This window comes from Dermacentor variabilis, chromosome 1, assembly GCF_050947875.1.
Source record: "Dermacentor variabilis isolate Ectoservices chromosome 1, ASM5094787v1, whole genome shotgun sequence".
NCBI lineage: Eukaryota > Metazoa > Arthropoda > Arachnida > Ixodida > Ixodidae > Dermacentor > Dermacentor variabilis.
The window spans coordinates 192,417,377-192,424,928 of NC_134568.1; positions in this window are offsets into that span (position 1 = coordinate 192,417,377).

A 7,552-nucleotide genomic window follows, 5' to 3' on the forward strand; every position below is an offset into this window, starting at 1 on the left:
AAAACCGTTCACTGTAGGCAATGTTATTCGTTTTTAAAGCAAACAAAAGTGACCTCCTATAAATGAGGAGAGCGTTTGATTGGCCTCTTCACACAACCCTGCGGCTCACCGCCCTATGCTTGCGTCGCCGGTTACGCAAATTTGATGCCAAGAGATTGGAATAAGAACGCATTGGAATAGTTTTACGTTACAGGGCCCCAGGTCGGTCAATCAAACGTTTGTAATCGTTCGCCAAAACGATTGTTTTAGTCTCCAGAATTCAGTCTACGAGAAGGTAGGTGAAATGACTGATGTGAACGATTCCGCACAGCAGGCCCAAAACCTGAAACATATATAGACAGGGTACAGCGGCAAATTAAAAACAGGTACGAAAAATAATAGCAGTAGTAATAAATAAATAAATAAATAAATAGAAAGAGCCAGCGCACTCCCTTTCGTGCCCTGGAAAAGGCGGCGTTAAGATTTTCTGCTTAGTAGGTCCACAAATCTTTGATACGAATTGAAACGGTAGTTTACGGCGATTATGAAGACGAAATATAAGCGACTGCCCATGAATAAATGCATTATGTGGCACCTTTAATATATCGAAGTGTAAACAGAGCAAAACAAAAAGGCCATTTCTGCAATTTTCATTTATTGCCGCGTGGCTGCACGACTTGAATATAACAATTATTTTAGAAAATATAGTATTCCTCACAGATAATGATCCAGATGCACATCGTGCCGGAGAAGCAACAGTGGTCGCTCTTAAAATTTCCATAAATGTCCCGTTTGGTCTTGCTTAATAACTTATTATTTATTAGTAAATAATAACTATTAATTAAAGCTTCCTTAAGAGCACGGTAGAGAAAGACATGGTACCTACAAAAAAAAAAAGGTTTGACAGTCACAGACAAAGCTTCTGCTTTATGGTAGCACTTCCTGTCAGACCTAGTTTTATTCCGAACCGTTGTTTAAACCTTACGGTTCGACGACGCTCTCTTCGATGAACATGACAAAGGATGCTTTGCTACTAAACCGACGTGCAAACAGCTATTACAGCCTTAATCAAGTCGAAGCACCTGAATAAAAGAGCGTTACAACCGCAGGATACGCTGTCCCTATTTGTCGGTGTTGCGAAAACAAGCGGACTAGAACTGGGGCGAGAAGGGAAGACGATAGATGGGATTGCAGTAATTGCGTTGCAGAGAATTCTTAAGGAAATTACATTCTCAAATTATTTGTAGAATAGTTGTAAAATTAGCGAGTTGCGAAAACACAAATCAGCCTGATTGGAATGGAGCATAAATAAAGCACATGTGATGAACAGTGGAACCAAACGAGGCTAATGCGAGCGAAAAAAAAAGGAAAAAAAGAAAAAGAAACCACGGCACCACGTGCCTTTTCCGTGTCACAAAGCAATAGTGCAAGCTCTTGTAGAGGTAGCTTGGAAAGTTATCGATATAAAAGATTAGGAGCCTCGCACTTTTGACGTCGTTCAACGTACCGCCTGAAATTTAGGTCGACTGTTTGAGTGTCCTGTGATCAGGGATAATATGCCGCCAGAAGTGAAGGAAATCATAGCTGTAAACTGGTACATAAGGTACTACTGAAAAGAAGTAAAAGTTAAATTGTCTTTAGAGAATGGTAATCAAATACCATGTTCACGGTCAAATGCATTTGGTTACTGCTCCGTCAAAGAAAATTTATCTCCGCTGACAATGGCATCCGAGATTTAGTAATTGGTTAATTCATTCGATGCATAAGACGACAAACACAGAAAAGAAATCATCTCGGCCAATACTGCAGGTAATAAAGATAAAAAGACAAATATTAAACTTTCAACATTGTGCGCGTAACAGCACCTTGCTGGGGTTGCCTCTTCGGTAATCGCGGTAGTGGGTTGAAGTTACAGCGATCATAAAGTCTAGTTTAACAGCGATGAGTAATGTTGTCACCATTGCTACGCAGCGTACGGGTCCGACAAGGAAATATGCAAAGCCCCCGGTTTTGTTTATTCATTCCAAGCATTTTTTAAAGATCACTCGTGACAAGCAACGCAATTATGTTTCTTCTGGTAATTCAAAAAGTGTCCACCTCTTGAAAGAGTAGGACATTTCTTGTCCAACAAATTGCTACGCTCAGTTATCTGATCAGCAACTAACTTTAAAATAATTCGCTTTGGGGCAGGCGTTGCGGGATCGATACATATTTGTAATTTGGTCCCACCTACTTAGCAGATATCCCGAGAGTACATATAGCACCCGCTCTGAGATATCCGTCCCAAAATATAAGCTATGAAATACGTTGACATCTATCTTAGCATTTTCACACACACACACGCACACACAAAAAAATCGTCGTTCAAATACAAAGTGAGTGCAAGTCAGAAAGGTGTGTTGCATTAGATAACTTTCCAAGTAGCTAAGCTATAGCAACCAGCTTGCAAATGAATATTGAGTTCAGTGCAAATCTTTCCACGAAACGTGCTCTGTTTGAAGACGAACGAGGCAAGACGACAAAACCGTACATTGCGATCCTTACTTCTTTTAAGGAGTATCGAAGCAATGATACTCGGACGGAAAAATTAGTTCTGAATAAAAAACAGAAAAAAAGAATTGATGGATGTAGCAACGTGTACGTGCCTTATGAGCGACGTCTAAGCGATTGCAGAATAAACTGTCTGACTGCGTCTGTGTGTGTCGCACAGAAACAACTAGAAGTCTGTGGTCGCTTGCTGATACGAGGTTAGCGGTTGTCTTACGTAGAAAACGGTGGGCAAAAAGGATGCTGTCTCGTGGGAGACCATGGGACGTGAGCACGATGTTGAGGTCGTTGAGGCCATAGGAAAGGCCCGTGGCGAACAAGAACTTTTGCGAGCAATTTGTTTTCGCTCTCGCGAACATGCCGACGAAGACGCCGAGACCCAGGCACTGCGGCAAGCAAATAGGCAAGAAAAGTAGAAGTGGGCGAATATCTAACTTTTTTTTCGAGAACGAATCAAATACGAATAGTAAGCATCGACTATCGAATCAAATGGAATATCGAATGGTCAGTCCCAGACGCGTGTATACGTATTCACAGCACAAATATTTATTTAGGCATAATTGTAGGGTACCATACCTGTACTGACTAGTGTAAAAAAAAACAGCTGACTATCAGAGACAGTGTATCAGCTTTAAACATGCTAAAACTGTAGCGTGCACAAAGAACAAAGGACACAGGTAGTTTAGAAACAAGCGGCGTGTCCCTCGTTCTTTGTTGCACGCTACAGTTTTACCGTGCGTAATTACTAACTCTCCGAGCTTCCAGTTCTTCAGCAATCAGTTTTAAGCACCAGATCCTTGCATAATAAAAACCGCACGAATATCAAAATTTTAGAGCATGGATTCAAACAAGCTTTCCAAGAAGGAATGACCGCTGTATAGAAATTGAGCTTTTCTAGAACGCTAAATAACTGGTTGCCGAAAAAAGATGAGAAGTTGCGGAGGAAAAAAAACTTCCGGAAGGACTTATGTCCCGTGGACAAATGTAAAAGGACCCGTTGCAAGCAAAACATCACTGGTTGCAGCGCAATAGATAAAATTCTACATGACCGGACTGCCAAAAACACTAAATAACAGTCGTTGTTGTCTCAGTTGTGTTGGTTTCCGCCACGAAACCGAAAACAAAACTTGCATTATTGATTTCGTTTCTGCATTGAATCGAAAACTTTTGTCATTATTTCTCTTCTGCTAATTCGCGATAATTTGTTTAGCAGACGAACAGTAACGAGACATTAATGGTCGATTATTGCAAAATATTTTGTTAGTTTCAAATATTATAAATGCCGAATAATCCCTTTTCGAATACGAATAGTGTGAAATATTCAATTCGTTTCCGAAACTTCGAATATTCACCCACATCAACAAAGAAGCGACGCATCTTCTGCAGATCAGCGGACAGCGTATGCCTGTCGTTGCTTCACTCGACGTTCCGACCGTATAATACAGTCGAGCGCAAATGCGGAAAAGAATCAACTCGCTCCGAATGCACCCACAAAGAATTTGTAGCAGCACCAACAAGTGAGTCCAACGCTTCTTCTAAACTAAAAGGTGCAGTTGGCGGCGTCTTCTGTAAGCGACTATACCGCATTGGATTTCGCATTAAGCCTGCGTAACCAATTTCAAGAGTAAATTCATAATTTTTATGGCTACTAGCTCCAACAACGTCCGCAGTCGGGAGTATACTAATAGCATAAATTAAATTCTGCACACAAAATAACTGTTCAGAACGTCTGTTGCGCGTAATTACGTGGAAGTACGACTTGCGCCAATGCACGTTTTGAAGCCTGGATTAAGCCCCTGTTAGAAATGCAGGCGAAACTGGAAATCGGACAGCGTGTCTTAGTTGTTTTCAGACTCTTCGAGTTAGGATTTAGGCTGATAGTACATGCGCAATCAGGGACAACGTTAGGCGCGTCACAAGAGGGAACATTTATTCAACAGCATTGACACTTACGCCGACTGCGAACAGAGTTTCTCAACAAGCGGCTCGTACTTGCCATGTTATACAAAAATACATGCAAGGACAGCTGAAGTTGCTAAGTCTTCAACTGTTATAGTTGGGGCCACTCCCTTGCACGAATTGATGAAGGCATCGATTGACTTAAATTCGGTAGTGAGAAAGGCGTGAAAAACGTTGGAGTTTGAGCCTTTATCTCACGGTGCCGTTTTTAGATAGTGGTAAATGCACACCACGCGCGAATTTTGCATCTACTTTATTTAATACTTTACGGAACTATATGCCGTCCGAACTTCTACACAACGTTCGAAGGCAACCATCCTGTTAGGAAAAGCAGAGGTGTGGCCTAACCACGCTTGTCAACCGTTCTATCGTGCCGTCAACGAACGACCCTGTAGATTACGCGCTTGTACGAACCAGCTCGACACCGGCCAAGATACCGTTTGCGCTTGTGAGGTAGTTGTTGCTTTGCCCGTCCGAGATCGCAAACAGCGGATCTGAAAAATGAAATGGCGAAGTCGTACGTTAACTAAGCACAAACTGCCGTGGTAGTCTGGAGACGCCTAAAGGCTGTGAACTGGGCTGGTGAAACAAAAAAGCACGCACAGTAACTTTCCATGGTCTCATGAGCTGCTGCTCTTGGGTACAAGAAAACTTCAGCGCTGCCGCAGAGCTTATTGCGATCTAAGGTTGCAACGTAGACAGCGTGCACCCATCAGTGAGTCGAGAGGAAGCCGCGGTGACTTGAAGTCGAAGAGGCAGCCGTCATGGCTATATGAATGGTCAGTAGATGATGATGATGATTCTGATGATTCTGATGATCCTCAGCTATGGCACATACCCACAAAGAAGGACAATCCAAGAAACGGGGTGTAGGGGAAACGAAAGAATTTTCGAATGGGAAAAATAAACATGCGAAATGACGCCAAAGGAAAACGAATATTTCCTATAAATGGGCAGCTACACTGACTGAAACCAAATTATAGAAAAGTTACTCAAGAGTGATAAATAAAAAAAAATGTCAAACATCTTTATGGTGTTAAGGCTCCTACTTATTCATAAGTGCACTAAGTGATGCCCCGGATTTTTAGGTCCATCAAGTTTCTTTAATTAAACGCAATAGCGATTATTCTATTCATGAACCGAGTTCCATATTTTTGCAGTTGGCCAGGAAACTTGGCCCGTGTTTACAAAAGTTATCGTGCGTAACTGTCATCCATGATTTGCCACAAGCGTGAACGAATGGCAAACAAATGTGCCCACCAAAAACGAATGACTTTTTTTATATCGGGTGAACATTATTAAGGTTTACAGAATTTCAAAAATTCGCCCGTGGTCGATATCATATTCCACACCTTCAGCTGGATTATTCAAACAGGCGGACATTACTTGCCCGAGAAATGAGAACACATATTCAATAAACTACCAAAATCCATTAATTAATTCCTTAATCATTTACTTTACGACGCGTATTGTAATTTACGAATTGTACCCGGTGAATTTGCAAGGCGTATCCACTTAAAATTAATTTTCAGGATGAAGCAGTTCTGAAATATTCATTGCGAAAGCGTGCGATGAAATACATGAGCGTGCCTTTATGCTTCGATGTAAAAATATTTGTTTCTTTTTTTAATAAGTGAAACAGTGCATTTTTACCGCTAGTTTTATGGCGAATATCTCAAATTATGGGGTTTTACGTGCCAAAACTACTTTCTGATTATGAGGCACGCCGTAGTGGAGGACTCCAGAAATTTAGACCACCTAGGGTTCTTTAACGTGCACCTAAATATAAGCGCACGGGTGTTTTCGCATTTCGCCCTCATCGAAATGCGGCCGCGTGGCCCGGATGCGATCCCGCGACCTCCATGCTCAGCAGCCCAACACCACAGCCACTGAACAACCACGGCGGGTGATGGCGAATATCTCATAACTCACGTCATCCCCAAAATTCGTTCTAAGCACATATGCCTCGTAAACTGACCGGCTACAATTTGTACATTGCAATATGTGCTGTAAAGTAATGAATTAAAAAGGTTATTAGTGATTTCTCGTCAATTAATTGATTATGTGTTTATTTCTCGCGCAAGTAATGCCCCCTTCTTTCAATGATACTGCTCAAGGACCAGAATGAAGCTCTTTGCCACAAGCTACTTTTAAAAATTTTGTAAATCTTAAATGATCACCTCCTATATTCTCGGGCATCTCGAACCGTACGTTGTGAAATGCCCCAGAGCTTGCCCATAAAGCTTTGGCTAAATTATTTTTATCTTTGGTCCGATAAAAGCGCCCTCCGAGGAGGTCTCGACGACAGCTCTCGATTTCGCGCGGTGGGCAAATGACTACAGTGCTGAAGTTATCCACATTTTCCCGCCGTTGGAAAGCGGCAAACCGTATCTCTGGCTGTAGTCATTCGCGTATCTAACGCGTTTCTCTTTTGAGGAAATAACTGCGCAGTGTCGCATAGCTAGCTGGCGAACTTGACACATGCATTGTAACCGTAATATATTTTTGTACGTTGTTATCGTCCTTTGTCTAGTCGAGAACACATCCAACCATTTCTCGTTGAGTAAATGCGGCCGAGGCGCAGTGCACCTCACAACTACAAGTCGCCTATTCGGCAATTCGAAAGCTTTTGAGGAGAGGTGCACGCTCTAAATGCAGGTAACTTGCTGTGACAATTCCCCCGTTCCTCTCCGGCATGATGGTAGCAGTAGAGAGGTTTGGGGATGCAAGAGAGATCCACAGGGCCAATTATTTAATTCTCCCCCATGATTGCACCCTGCAGGGGTGGATTTCCGATGCTAAGGCAAACTACGCTTGCCAGAAGAAAGATCGGCACTCGTAGTGTTACAGGCCCACTCTAATAGGGCGACTTGTTCCCCAGTGCTTCTGTTGGAGAAACTGGGGCACTCCCATGACTGCTGTCTAGCACTTGGGCAGGCTGCCGTGGGGCACGCCGATTAGCTCATCTGGCATAGATGGGCCACCCCATAAGTATCCCAAGGAAGATGCCTGAAACCCCAGTCGCGCGCCTGCACAGAAGATGTGCCTTGCAATGCAATGCAGGCGA